The 14,112-nt window shown below is 51.5% G+C and overlaps 1 long non-coding RNA gene across 2 annotated transcripts in view; it reads right to left on the reverse strand.

The window, feature by feature from the left end:
- Window positions 1-14,112, reverse strand: part of LOC121040411 (uncharacterized) — a 110,182-nt gene that overhangs the window by 90,889 nt on the left and 5,181 nt on the right. Inside the window, exon 2 of one of the 2 annotated variants that reach the window (XR_005795271.1) lies at window positions 6,475-10,755. The exons of the other annotated variant lie outside the window; for it this stretch is intronic. This is a non-coding gene — a long non-coding RNA (uncharacterized LOC121040411). The remainder of the gene's footprint in view (window positions 1-6,474; window positions 10,756-14,112) is intronic. 2 annotated transcript variants of the gene reach the window in all.

A 14,112-nucleotide genomic window follows, 5' to 3' on the forward strand; every position in this document is an offset into this window, starting at 1 on the left:
ACTAGTGGGTATTATGCTAAGCAAAATTAGGTACTCAGAGAAAGACAAATATCATAGGACTTCGCTTATATGTGGAATTTAAGATACAAATGTTCCCTTATGTTTATAAGGGAAGGGAAGCAAAAATACTATAAAAACAGGGAGAGGGACAAAACAAAAGAGACTCTTAGATATAGAGAATGCACTGAGGGCTGCTGGAGTGGTTGTGGGTGGGAGGATGGGCTAAATGGCAAGGGACATTAAGGAGGACACTTGCTGGGAGGAGCACTGGGTGTTATATGTAGGGGATGAATCACCGGAATCCACTCCTGAAGTCATTATTGCACTATATGCTAACTAACTTGGATGTGAATTTTAAACATCTTTTAATGAAAAATAAATTTAAAAAAAAAGAAGGTACGTCCCTTTCCTAAAGCTCATAGTTTTACTTGAATTACGTACTTGGGATTTGCAATCTGCCCTTTTCCATTCAGTTAAGCTCTATTTACACAGCTCCTTGTATGAGCGGAACAGCTTTTAGTAAAAAAACCCATAAGTAAAGACAATATTAAAGGTAGAAAATGAAAACCCTGGAAGGGAGAAAGAAGCAGTATGACAAAAAGTACAAGCTTCCTGGCAAGCAAGGCAAGAAGGGAAACACCGTCAATTCTGTAGCTTTCATGGTCCAAGTCAACATTTCAGTTGCTAGAGAGAAGAAAAAATGTTTCTCGATCTCACGCTCTCTGAAGAAGAGAGAAAACACGCATGAAATAATAATTAACAACTCGAGGCTACAAGTAGAGAACTCCAGGGGAGCCTGGGTGGCTCAGTCGGTTGACTCTTGATTTCGGCTCAGGCCATGATCCCAGGGTCGTGGGATAGAGCCCCATGTCAGGCTCCTTGCTGAGTGTGGATTCTGCTTAAGATTCTCTCTCTCTCTCTCTCTCCCCCCCCCCGCCGACCCTTGCGCTTCTCCCTGCTCACGAGCTCTCTTTCCCTCTAAAATAAAAAAAAATTACAATTAAAAGAATATATATTAAAAAAAAAATAAAAGTAGTTGGGGTGCCCGGGTGGTTTAATTGGTTAAGTGTCTGACTTTGGCTCAGGTCATGATCTCACAGCTCGTGGGTCCAAGCCCCGCATCGGGCTCTGTGCTGACAGCTCAGAGCTCAGAGCCTGGAGCCTGCTTTGGATTCTGTGTCTCCCTCTCTCTCTGCCCCTCCCCTGCTCATTCTCTCATTCTCTGTCTCTCTCTCTCCCTCTCTCTCTCTCTCTCAAAAATAAAATAAACGTTAAAAAAAATAAAAAATAAAAAAATAAAAGTAGAGAGAGCCGAAAGAGCACCCCAGCCAGAGCCGACATGGAAGTCTCAGCATCCTTGCCTCTCAGGGCGGACGTCCCTTGAGGGCAGCAGAAAAGGGCAGGTGGGGGAGCACGGACAGGAGAGTCAGAAAGGCCTGTGTTTGAAGCCCAGCCCTACCCTTGACCAGCTGTGTGATGCAAGCAAGAGATAGCCTCCCAGAGCCTTCGTTTCTTCATCTGCAAAATGGGTTTAATAATCCCTACACGGGATTAGCAGCTGGAATGCTCCAAGGAGACCTTGAACGTGAAAGCTCCCAGTGTCGTGCCTGGATGCAGGTGGTGCTCCATGAAGAGTAATAATAATCACGACTGAAATCTATCCAGCCCCCCTCTTCGCGCCAGGCATTAATGTAGACACTTTACATTCTAATGCTAACAGCAACGTTGTGAGGTAAGTCCTATTTATTAGCCCCATTTTACAAAAGAGGAAATGAGGATCAGAGAGATTAAGATCAATGCCCAAAGTCACACAGCAGGAATATGGTGGAGCTGGGACAGTAAGCCGGGCAGTCTATTGGCACCGCGATTCTAACCCCCATTCTAATCCACTTCTCTAACAGTGGTCTCTTGGCCCCCTTCACTTCATCTTCAGCCCCCAGTACATACCCACTCAGTCTGCTAGAGTGCTCAGAGCTGAAAAGGAGCACTTACCATAGAACCAAATCCCTGACCCATTCGCTCACCTCACACCTCCTTCCCATGCTCTGTCTCTCTCCTTGTCTTAGCTGGAAAACCAGGCTAAACTTTTTCCCCAAGGACAGTCCTTTAGAGTCTATTGCTCTGCCTGAGAGACTGGCAAAGGGCTCACGGAGGTAAGACTCAAAGCTGGCCATGAAAGAGGAGGACTCTTCCCACGGGCTCCTGGTAGGGAAATCTGGTAACTAAAGGTACAGAGGAATGTCCTTGGTGGGGGCAGAGGGCTCATACCAGGAGAAATAGAAAAAGAAATTCTCCCTCCTAAAGGGATAGATGGGGGTGCTGGGCGGGGGTGGGGGATGCTCTACAAGTTGTGCGCTCAGTGGCTGCTGGGGAGGGAGGAGTTAACAGCGGGATGGCTCCCCCACCAGCTGCGACCAGGGCGACACTGACAGATTACAGCGTGTCCTCCGCACTAATAACGCTGCGGAGTCCTCTCCTGCCAGCTCCGGCTCCAGTGGATCAATACCAAAAGGCGCACACTGAAAATCCTCAGCCAACTCCCTCCAAGGCTTGGACACTTTAAAGCCCAGAACCGCAGAGTAGGAGGGACCTTGGAGATCAGTTCATTCCCTGGACTGGGAGTTCCTTGGGCTAGGAATGGTATCCCGTTCACCTTGGCATCCCCTGTCCCATCACAGGGCTGGGCAAGGACCGGTAGGACTCCAAAAGTGTGCCGAGTGAATGGACCAACCTCCCGGCCAATGCAGGAGTCCTCAAAAGAACACTTCTCTGGCAACGGTCCCTCTCCCTCTACTTGTATACCTCCGGCAACAGGAGGCTCCCCACCTTCCCCAAGCACACAGAACCTTCCTTTGTTGGACAGATCTGACCACTAAAATCACCTTCCCTGTTTTGAATGAACTTCCCCTCCCATTTATTTGTCCACAAACTTCTATTTCCCAATTTCTTCCTCTTCCCTTGTCCCTTTCCCAAATCATCCAGTAACCCAGTTCTCACCTCCTGGGATGCTGAAGTTACATGGCCGAGGAGGGATAAGAAGGGAATTCACATTCACTGAGTACCTGCTCTAGGCCACGTATGTCAGAAACCTAAATGCGATGTCTCACATCATCCTCAAGCTGACATGAGGTGAGTGCTACTGTCCCCATCTGACAGATGAGGATGCCGTAGCTCAGAAAGGTTAAGTCACTTGCCCAGAGTCACTCCGACACACAGCAGCTGAGCTGGGGCGGAATCCAGGTCCATGGGCTCCCACCATGCCATCGCAACCCAGGGGTGCCCAGCACGAATATTTCCCATGTCTTGTTCTCGGCCTGGCCTCGGATGAGTCTGGAAAGACGTAACCGGACCTCTAATCCCCCATCCCCAGGGGAGGAGGAGGGAGCTGCCAGACTGTGGGCTCCTGGCCCCGAGCTTGCTGCTTCCCACATCCCCCCAGCCCAGACTGGGGCCTCCAAATGGCATTTCTCATGGAAGGGAACCAGGGCCAGGGCTCCTCGGAGAAATGGCGGATTCCAGGACTTGGAAAGGGAAAGTACAAGATGAATCTGGAACATTTGTTCTTCCAGAAAGCCAGGAAGTTATCAAAGACTACTCAGGCTGGGTCACAAGGCCCAGTGGTCGACTTGAAGGGGCTCCCAGGGCCAGAGATGAGACCATCTCAGCACTGAAAAAGGGAGGACACCAGAGAACCTGCTTGTTATTTTGAAAACTGGTTTCAAAACAGAAGCAGGGGACAAACAAAATAATGTATGTATTACATGTTATTACACACATTATACACATATTAGATCGAACATGTAAGACTATATCTATGTATAGGCTCCCACCCTGCCTGGGAGAACTCTGCACACTGTGAATGCTTGTTCAGATGCAGCCTGGAAACCTCTGGAGAAGGATCCTGTGCCCCCAGCCCATTCCAGCCAGGGCACTTCTGCTCCCCCCCCCCACATCCCCCGCCACCGACCCTGCCTTTACTTCCACAGTGAGGAACAACGGGGAGATGAACCTCTGGGAAGCGCTCACTGGCACTGAAGCTTCGGGAGGGAAGTGGCTTGCCCAGAATTCTCTGCTGGCCACTCAGGCCGGACCTCCCGGACTCCTGAGTCCATGGCCTTGCTGTCAGCCCAGGGACCAAGGCCCAGCTCCGGGGTGCACCAGATGAGCTGGAACTCCTCCAGGCGTCAGCATGAGACCTCAGACAGGGACTGTCCCAGACCCACGGGCCACCTGTCTCCCTCTCAGCGCACCTCCAGTCCTGCCAAACACCTACCTGTCGTGGCGGCCCCCCCACCCCACAGCCTGGCCCCCACCCAAGTCTCTCTCCAGGCCCCACTGGTCCTCATTCTCTCATCTCCATCCTGTCACCGCGTCCTCCCCCACCAAGTCCAGCCCTCTGGCATGTCTCCCGCTCCCTCCAAGACCTCCTGACCCTTGCTCAAACCACAATTTAGTGGTAACACTCTTCAAGATCACCCAAAAGAGTCAGGACTCAATTCCCTGCAGGCTGTTCCCAAAGCCCATGCTTGTGATTAGCCACACACTTGTCTTTTCTTACCTTTTAGGCTTGGGTCTGGATAGAACCTCTCTAGAAGAAAACACCAGAAACCAGTAAGAGTGTTCACTTCCGGGGAGGGAGGGCTGGAAGCAGGGATGTGACCACAAGCGCCTTCACTGGGCACCTTCTGAATTTTGTACCACATGCATAAAAAAATCTACATAAAATTAATGAATTAGTTTTAGCAAAGGTGAGCATTAAAAAGTAAAAAAGACGGGGCGCCTAGGTGGCTTAGTCGGTTAAGTGTCTGACTCTTGGTTTCGGCTCAGGTGGTGATCTCACAGTTTCATGGGTTCAAGACCCACACCGGGTTCTGCACTGACAGCACGGAGCCTGCTTAGAATTCTCTCTCTCCCTCTCTCTCTGCCCTTCTCCCCACTTGCACTGCCTCCATCTCCCTCGACATAAATAAACTTTAAAAAACAAAACAAAAAGCAAAAAAAAAGACACGTCCTGACTCTATCACTAGTTCTATGACCTTGGACAACTTACTTAAGCACCTCAAGTCTCAGGCTTTTCAGTTAAAAAGTGGGGATGATAATAGTACCTGCCTTGCAAAGTAGGCAACAAGCCAATGCTCAGGAAGCAGTTGGCACGATGCTTGGCAAAGGGTCAGCGCTCAACAAATGTGACTGAGGGTCTTCTCTTTGGCCATGCTCTCCTTGAAATTCTGAACTCTGATGGCAAGAACCACAGTGTTCAACTCTGGATCTCAAGCCTAGCGCAGCTCCTGGAGTGATCACTCAAAGTCTTGATGTGTTTTCTTCCATCTATGACACACAAATTCACTGTCCCCACGATGGCTTTCAAGGCCCGTCTCTGGCTGCCCCCCATCTTTCCGGCTGCCCCCCTGTCCCATCAAGTGCCCGATGACTTTTGACAGCTCTTGCACATCGCCCCCGACTCTCCCCCTGCCCCCGCCCCACCCCACCCCACCTCCAGGCTCCTTTTGCCTGGTCATCTGCAAACTTGTCTCATCCTTCAAGATCCCGCCAAAGGCTTCCTCCTCTGTGTGGCTGCTCCCCTGCCCTTGGTAGACTCACTCAACCCCATGACACTTAGAACAGACCTCCGAGAAACGCCTGCCAAACTGTATTGTTTGCTCTCTGCCCCCTGTCTCCCCCGCCCTCTGTCTCCTCCCCTCCCAGGAGGACACGGGCTGTGCTTTTGGTCTCTGCGTCCCTAGTACTTAGCACACGGCGGGCACGTAGGAAGCGTTTGTTGAACGAATACATGAGTGAACAAATGAATGAATCATTCCTGGCCACTTGGTCACCCGGCAGCCTTCAGGGGCCAAATCACAGTGAGTCAGTCACACCCTGCCCAGGCCTCGGACTGAAAGCAGTGGCCTCTCTTTGAAGTCTCTTCACAGGCTCCAACCCAGACGCTGCACCTCTCAGCCTGAGTGTGTCCGGAGAGCGCTGGTGAGCTATTCGGCACTGCGGCTTCTAGAGGCTGAGTGGCCTGAGGGAGCCCGCCTGCCTCTCCCCTGCCCGCCACAGACGTCAGCTGAAGCCCTCAGTGAGAGGGACAGGAAGGAATGGGGGCAGAAAGGCAACTAAGATAGCCCCTGTCCTCGCCGACAAGTACGGGCACGGAGGAGGCAGACGCCTGGTCTCCCCCATTCAATCTGCCACCGGCCACTCTGCTCGGGGCCTTTACACAAGCCCTGTCACCTCGCTGAGCTTCAATTTCCTCTTCAGACGTGGGTGGAAAGACTCGCCTCATCTCACGTACCAGGATTATTTAGCAAATGGAACCGGGTGATCTCTGTAAACTGCTCAAGAAACTGTGACAACCCGTACGGGTGTTATTGGTTTTGCTGCCGTTGTTTATATAACAATAACGGATAAGCGAAGCCCTCTCCTCAGCAACCGTAGTGACTTGCACATAGGAGCTGTTTAGATGTTTCATACCTGGAAATGCAGTCCTGGTGAGGGGCTGGACATTTCATGCCTTGGGGAGCAGCGCCATCCTGCGGCCAGAACTCAGAACACATGGCTATTCTGGTAAACGGATCAGGGTGCGAGGGGGCAGCGGGAAACCCCCGCGGAGGTCCTTTGGGGACAGATGCCAAGAAAGTCAGTCTGACACCAGGGCACAAGGACAAGTTTCTTCGCCCCCGGAGCTGGTATAGGCTCAGCGTATAAATAGGTACGACAAGGGTTTAAATAGGTAAACCCACAGGATTATCTCTCTATAAACGGGTCTTTGGAGGAACTAGAGTGCCCGAGGAGCAGCCCGACGGCACGTGCAGGTGGTCTGGCCTGGCCCTGCGAATGACACTGCTCATCCTTCATCCAAGGGGACTTGAGCTTGGCTCTACCACTCACAAGCTGTGTGACCTTGAGCAGACTTCTGCCCTCCCTGGGCTCCGGTTTTCTCACGTGTGCAACGAGGTCATAATCCCTGCCCTGACCACCTCAAAGAGTTGTTGGGAATGTCAAATGGGCTAAGGAGAACACGACCAGTTCCTAAACGGTAAAACGCTGTACAAACATGATGTACGTTTCTTATTACCATTTGCAATAACAGCAATGCATATCTGGCATTTATTAAGCTGTTCACTATATGCTAAACCCTTCACCACGTAATGTCATTTAACTTCTACAAAGCTCTAAAAAAAACAGGTACTTTTAAGAAGCCCATTTTGCAGATGAAGACATTGAGGTTTAGAGAAGTTTAAAGTTTTGTCCAAAGGCACACTCAGCTAGTAAGGAGGAGTCAATATTTGCACGCAGGACAGCGGGATTCCCAAATCCAGTAGTCGACCACAATGCCATGTTGTCTCAATAGTTCCAGGCACTGAACGGGGATTTGAACGTAGCCCCTGATGCGCAGCGGCAGGTGTCTTAAAGGAAACAAAGTAACTACCGACATTTCTCCTCTTTTGCCCAGGGAGGTCGGCTTCCTTCCCAGCTCTATCTCAGCATCTCCTTTTGATGTGGGAGCCTCGTGAAAGAGGGGAGCCCTTGGGCTCTGTGCCTGGAGTCCTGTTCACAGCCAAGGCCAGAGAATCCCAAAACGTTCCCTTTCTGGGTCCACGCCTGGAAGAAGGCTGTGCACACTCCTACATGCAAAGGAGAGAGAATGGCAAAAGCAGGTGGGGGACAAGGTCCCCGTAACATCAAAAAGATGCGCCAAATCTGTTCGAAGAAGGTGGCTATTTCTCCACCATCGTGATGCCTCTCACAGGCCTAGAGCGCTTCGGAGCTTATGAGTGTCCCCTACCCATTTTCTCACTATCTGGCCCCAGAGCACTCCCTTGAGGTCAGAATCCCCAGCCCTACCCTACAGATGAAGAAACCGAGGTTGAAGATGAAATGAGCTACCCATGGCCACGATGCAGGAGGGTGGCAGAGAGGGAATCAAGATTCCAGAGTACAAATTGCAGACTCCCGAGGCCCACGGCTGCTTCTAATTGACAGCCTGGATGTGCCACGAGCTGGCTGTATGACCACACAAGCCACTGAGGCTTGGTTGCTTTATGGAAGAGATCCCGCCAGCTCGGAGGACTTTGTGTCCTCTATTCACATCCTTGAGCCATAAAGACAAGGATGTTCTGCAGCATTGGCGGGTATTACAGAGAGGCAACTGGGACTTCGGCTCCTTTGGGAAGCTCTTCCCGACTGCCCACGGATGAGTTATTATCCCTCATCGTGCTCCCGGTGCATTCACAGCATTGCATTGTAATCTGTCTGCAAACTCCCAAAGGGCCAGGCAGCAAGCACACTTGAACATGAATATGGGCGGACAGGATGCAGGAGGGAAGAGTGGGGACTGGGGCAAAGTACCTGGCGTAGGCTACAACACTTATTCTGCTCCGGCTTCTTATCACCGTGCAGGAAAGCCAACCCAGTGTTGCTAGATCATAAGAGAAGCCACAAATCTGGATTTCCATGTGAAATCTGCTTTTTAAAGGTCTACTCAAAACATATTTCGTTAAGCACTTGATAGGCATTGCACCCCTGCATCAGCCACATCTGTTTTCCCACTAGACTTTGAGTTACTTGAGCTCATGACTGGTTCTCTCTCTGAACTCTGAGTGGCCAACTCAGGGCCGGGTCCCCACAAGTGGCCATCGATCGCTCCAGTCAAAGCCCCACAGGCTTCTGGTGACCATGCTAATTCAGCTGGCCTGGATTAAGGCACTCTTTCAAGCACTGTACGTATTATCTGACTTAATTCTCACTACCTACTTCCTCTGATTCCACCCATTTAACAGACAAGGAAGCCGAGACTCAGTTGCCTGACTTGCCCAAGGCCATGAAGCTAGCGGTGACCTGGATTCAAATTCAGACAGTCTGTCCCCACGGATGTCTGTTTTCATTGCCTTGAAACCGTATCTCCCATGAGACCTCCTTAAATATCACCTGCAGTCACTCAGCCCCAACAAGTCTCTCCAGACACCCACCAGGCACAGTTTCTAGTCCTAAGGCCAGCGGGAGCCAAGGCGGGCAGAAGGAAAGAGAACGACGTCTGTGTTGCAGAAAGTGGGCCTGAGGTCCCGGGAGGGGCACCTATTAGCTCAAGAGCCAGACTGAGCCAAAACCAGTGTGTGCCTTTGTCCCCACCACCTCCCAGCTTCCGGAAGAAGAGCAAGCACAGGGCAGAGAGAAGCAGCCAGGGAGAGACCTGATTATTGCTCATTGCTCATCCCATTGAAACAATCAAGCACTCGCTCAACTAGCTAAATGGTTCCAAAGGAAATGGGAGTCTATTTTGTCTCCTGTCACCAGGGCTGCAAATCCTGATATATCTCAGGCCCCAGCAGAGAAGCGGATGGCTCAGCACTTGGAGAGATGCCCGCACGAGGCAGGAAGTGGGGTGGATGATTCAACAGGTACCTCTCTATTCTGAGAGCTGATCCTGTGATGGGTGAGTGTACATCCAGCTGAGATAAAAAAAAAATAAATTTGAATGCAGACCATCAGAACATACGGCAAGCCTCCCTTTCCCGCGGGGGACTTGAAGCGTCCTTTGGGGCTTTAATCCCTCCAGGTTTTCTATTTTTACGAATTTGTTGGAGCCACAGGGCTCTTAGGAGGCTGGCGTGAGCTGGTGACTCAAGGCTTCCCTTCCTCCCAGCACACCCGTCCGACGGGTTTGCCATCAGGTACGTGCCCCGACCTTCATGAAGAGGTTTGCGGTTTGCACGCACACCTGGACCGCTGTTCCAACTGCACCTTTACCGGCGGCCTGACCGCGGGCAAAACGTGCCTCCTCACTGCACCTCGGCCTTCTCATCTAGAAAGTGGGGTGATAACCCCCGTGGTGGTTCACAGAAGGCACACGAGGAGGTGCAGGTGGATGCGCGCTGGAAAAAGCGCCGGCCCCACGGACAGATCACCACCAGCCGACCTTGGTGAATCCGTCAGAACAGTCTGGGATACACCCGCACGCCAGGCAGGGCCAGACTCCCCTTAGCCAATCTTGTGAGGCTGACGCATCACCAGACGATCCATCTATTAACGGAGAGCACAAGAAATGTTAGCCTGACCAGCCTATGCTTCCCGGCAGCGAAAGCTCCATATGGGTTCACGGTCTTGCGGGGCTGCTTGGTGGGAGGGAGTGGGAACAAGTAACGGGATTATTCAGAAGAAGCATTTCTCAGCAGAGGCGGCTTGAGGGGACGGCCTTGCCCAGGGACATGGCGGGGGGCGGTGGCTGCTGCTCAGGCCAGTGTGGCCAAGAACCCGTGCCCTGGACAACGCCAGGCCTCTGGCTCTGTGACTCTCCCCTTCCCACAAGTTCATTCACTCCCCTGAGCAGATTTCCCTTGATAAACCACCAGCACAGCCCAGGCCTCCTCCCGACCAGACTTCCTCCGAAACTCTGGCTTTTGCTCTGTCCTAAACTCTTCAGTCACACCTTTGCAGACAACCAACTGGTTACTCTTAGAAAAGGCCAGGTGCATCTGTAGCAGATTTTAGGCTCCTCAGACGGTCACGACAACGTCTCTCACTCCACGCGCTCTTCTAGAACCTTGCGCCTGTGACTCGCTGGTAACCAACAGAAGGGCCGCCTGACTTCTGAGACCGGGTTGTAGAGGGCCATGCCGCTGCCAGCTTGTTAGTCAGAATACCTGTTCCGGACATCTTTGGCCCCCTTGTATGTCGTCTGACTGCCCCGGGGCCGCCATGTTGTGAGAAAGCTCGACTCCCTGTGTGGACTCACCATATAGCGAGGCTCTAAGGCTAAATGGAGACAGAGACACAGAGAGAGAGAGAGAAGGTTCTAGCTAGCCTCCAGCTACTCCAGCTCCACCTGCACCTAACTAATACGGCCCGGGAGGCCCCAGGCTAGAACTAGACAACCCCTTCCCAAATTCCTGGCCTACAGAAGCCAACAGAGACAACAAAAGGATTATTGTGGCTTTCAGCTGCCAAATTTTGGAGGGAGGTGTCACCCAGTAATAGATAACTGGAACAGAGGGCATCTGATTTCCCTCCTGCCGAGGGTGACCAGACCTCCCAGCTGGCACAGGGCAGTCCCAATTTATACTTTGGTCTGGTGCAATTTTTTTTTTTTTAATTTTTTTTTCAACGTTTATTTATTTTTGGGACAGAGAGAGACAGAGCATGAATGGGGGAGGGGCAGAGAGAGAGGGAGACACAGAATCGGAAACAGGCTCCAGGCTCTGAGCCATCAGCCCAGAGCCCGACGCGGGGCTCGAACTCACGGACCGCGAGATCGTGACCTGGCTGAAGTCGGACGCTTAACCGACTGCGCCACCCAGGCGCCCCTGGTGCAATTTTCGATAGTGGCCCCTTTGTCTCCCCAGAGGGCCCCAACATGGATGGTAAATTATACGGTCACCCTACATCTAGTTGAGATCCCAGAGCACACCACGGATCCCTGACAACTCTTTCCCTCACAGTCTAGAATGATCGAAACACACAAGATGCTCGCACAGAGGCAGCATTCAAGAAATCAATGGTTGTTCACTCGTCCCTTCCTCTTCTTCCAGTTTCGTTCCGTCTGGGTGCTCATCAGTTTTGCCAAAGAGACGTCTTAGGGAGCAGCCCCTTCATAAGCTCCGGAGTGCCTTCCCCTAGTAAGTGTGCCTCAGTGAATACATGGCCTCTATGGTACAAACACAGCTTCCAGACCAGATCCCTGTTGCGCAGCCCCTCCTGTGGGGAACTTCTGGAGCCCTCACTGATCTTCAAGATAGGAACGGTCTGAGTAAATTAGAGATCGCAGAGGCAAGAGACGGTGGGAGGGAGTGAGAAAGAGAACCTCCCAAACCTCAGGGAAGGTCTTCCCCACCACCCTGTAAGGGATGGGAGGTGGTGGTGGTTGTTGTTTTAATGTTTGTTTATTTTCGAGAGAGACACAGGCAGTGTGAGTGGGAGGGGGGCAGACAGAGGGGAGGAAAAGAATCCCCAGCAGGCTCTGCACTGTCAGTGCAGAGCCCGATGCGGGGTTTGAACCCGCAAACTGTTGAGATCATGACCTGAGCTGAAATCAAGAGTCGGAGGCTTAACCGACTGAGCCACTCAGGCGCCCCAGGGATGGGAGCTTTTGAAGCCACAAAACTGCTCTCAAACAGTGGCTGTTACTCCTCGAACCAAGTATTCAACTGGGCGGAGCCTGCTTCTCCCCACCCACATTGATGGGAGGGTTGAACTTTTAGAAAGAATCAAAGAGATGATTAATTATGTAATTACTTACGGGTGCCTGGGTGGCTCAGTCGGTTCAGTGTCTGACTTTGGCTCAGGGCATGATCTCACAGTTCGTGGGTTCGAGCCCTGCATCGGGCTCTGTGCTGACAGCTGCCTCGGAGCCTGGAGCCTGCTTTGGATTCTGTGTCTCTCTCTCTGCCCCTCCCCCACTTGCGCTCTGTCTCTCTCCCTCTCAAAAATAAACGGATATTAAAAAAATTTTTAATCTTAAAAAACAATCATGTTAATTAATTACGTAAAGCACTAACACAGCGCCTGGCATATACAGTCAACAGTCAAAAATACTACTTTCCTCTTTAAGATATTAGAGGTTCCTGGGGCGCCTGGGTGGCGCAGTCGGTTAAGCGTCCGACTTCAGCCAGGTCACGATCTCGCGGTCCGTGAGTTCGAGCCCCGCGTCAGGCTCTGGGCTGATGGCTCAGAGCCTGGAGCCTGTTTCCGATTCTGTGTCTCCCTCTCTCTCTGCCCCTCCCCCGTTCATGCTCTCTCTCTGTCCCAAAAAAAAAAAAAAAAAAAAAAAAGATATTAGAGGTTCCTATTAGAAAATGCCTTTGTGGGGCCCCTGGGTGGCTCAGTCAGTTGGGCATCTGACTCAATTCCAGCTCAGGTCATGATCTCAGGATTATGGGATTGAGTCCCGTGTCTGTCTCCACACTGAGCATGGAGCCTGCTTAAGATTCTCTCTCTCTCTCTCTCTCTCTCTCTCTCTCTCTCTCTCCCTGTGCCTCTCTCCCTCTCTTTCCCTCTTTCAAATGAAAAAAAAGAAAGAAAGAAAATGCCTTTGCTTTATCTGGAAGGGACAGGGCAGGACAGCACAAAAGGCTGATCAGAAAACTGTAACAAGGGCGCCTCTCACTTCTAGACATGACATGGGGGGAGGTATATGGAGGGTCCGGCAGTCACCTACAGCTTTCCCTTTGTCCAGTCGAGAAATTGTTTTGCAGTCACTGACTCAGACCAGGAGACAAGAATCTCACTACCAATCGTTACATACACAGGATCTTGCTGCAAAGGGGTGGCTCTCAGTGACACCCATTGAATGAATGATCTCATACCAATTTTGACCCTCTTATCCACTGACTTAGTCAACAAATATTTACGGGCACCTACTCCATGTCAAGCCCTGTTCTAGCAACTGGGGATACGAGTCCTCTCTCCATCTTCTCGGGGTGCTCCGTGTGATGGAAGAGACACGTGGATCAAATAGGTGCATACAATAATCACTTAATTATCATTGCTGCAAGTGTTAAGGGGAAGCACAGGGCAGGAAGAGGAAGAAAGATGCCCCCGAAGAAGTGACATTTGACCCACAGCTGAAAACTCAGCAAAGAATATACATGCCTTCCAAGCAGGCCCTGAGGGGAGGCCCTGAGGAAGAAGGAATGGCAGAATCCAGAATTTCCAGAATCCAGAGCCTGGAAAGAATGTGGGCTGGTCGACTCAAAGAAGATGCCCCAGCCAGCAGCTGAGAAGTAGCTCATCCGTCCTGGCTCCAAGAAGATGGGGCTGCCAGAGAGGTTAGAGGAGAGAGAGTGTGTTCACGTGAAGGGCGGGTGTGAACAGAAGGAGGTTAAGAAATCCCCAAAAGGAGGGTGGAAACCAAGCAGGAATCAGAGAGGTCCCGGAGGAGAGGAGAAGAGCGATTCCGAAGTGGCCGTTTTGTTAGAATGCTGACAACGGGGAAACGAGGACCAAGTGGCACTTGAGGTGACGCCAAGAAATAGACAAAGGAGCTGAAAATGTTTACCACACAGAAGTCCATAGAGGGTAAAGTGGCATCGGCAGAGGAAGGAGCTCCCCGTCACAGGGCACATCCAAGCAGAGGGAACGGCAATCAGCCAGACAAGGAGACACCTGGTCTGGAGT

Source organism: Herpailurus yagouaroundi, unplaced genomic scaffold (assembly GCF_014898765.1).
Source record: "Herpailurus yagouaroundi ecotype Mexico unplaced genomic scaffold, PumYag 182, whole genome shotgun sequence".
Lineage (NCBI taxonomy): Eukaryota > Metazoa > Chordata > Mammalia > Carnivora > Felidae > Herpailurus > Herpailurus yagouaroundi.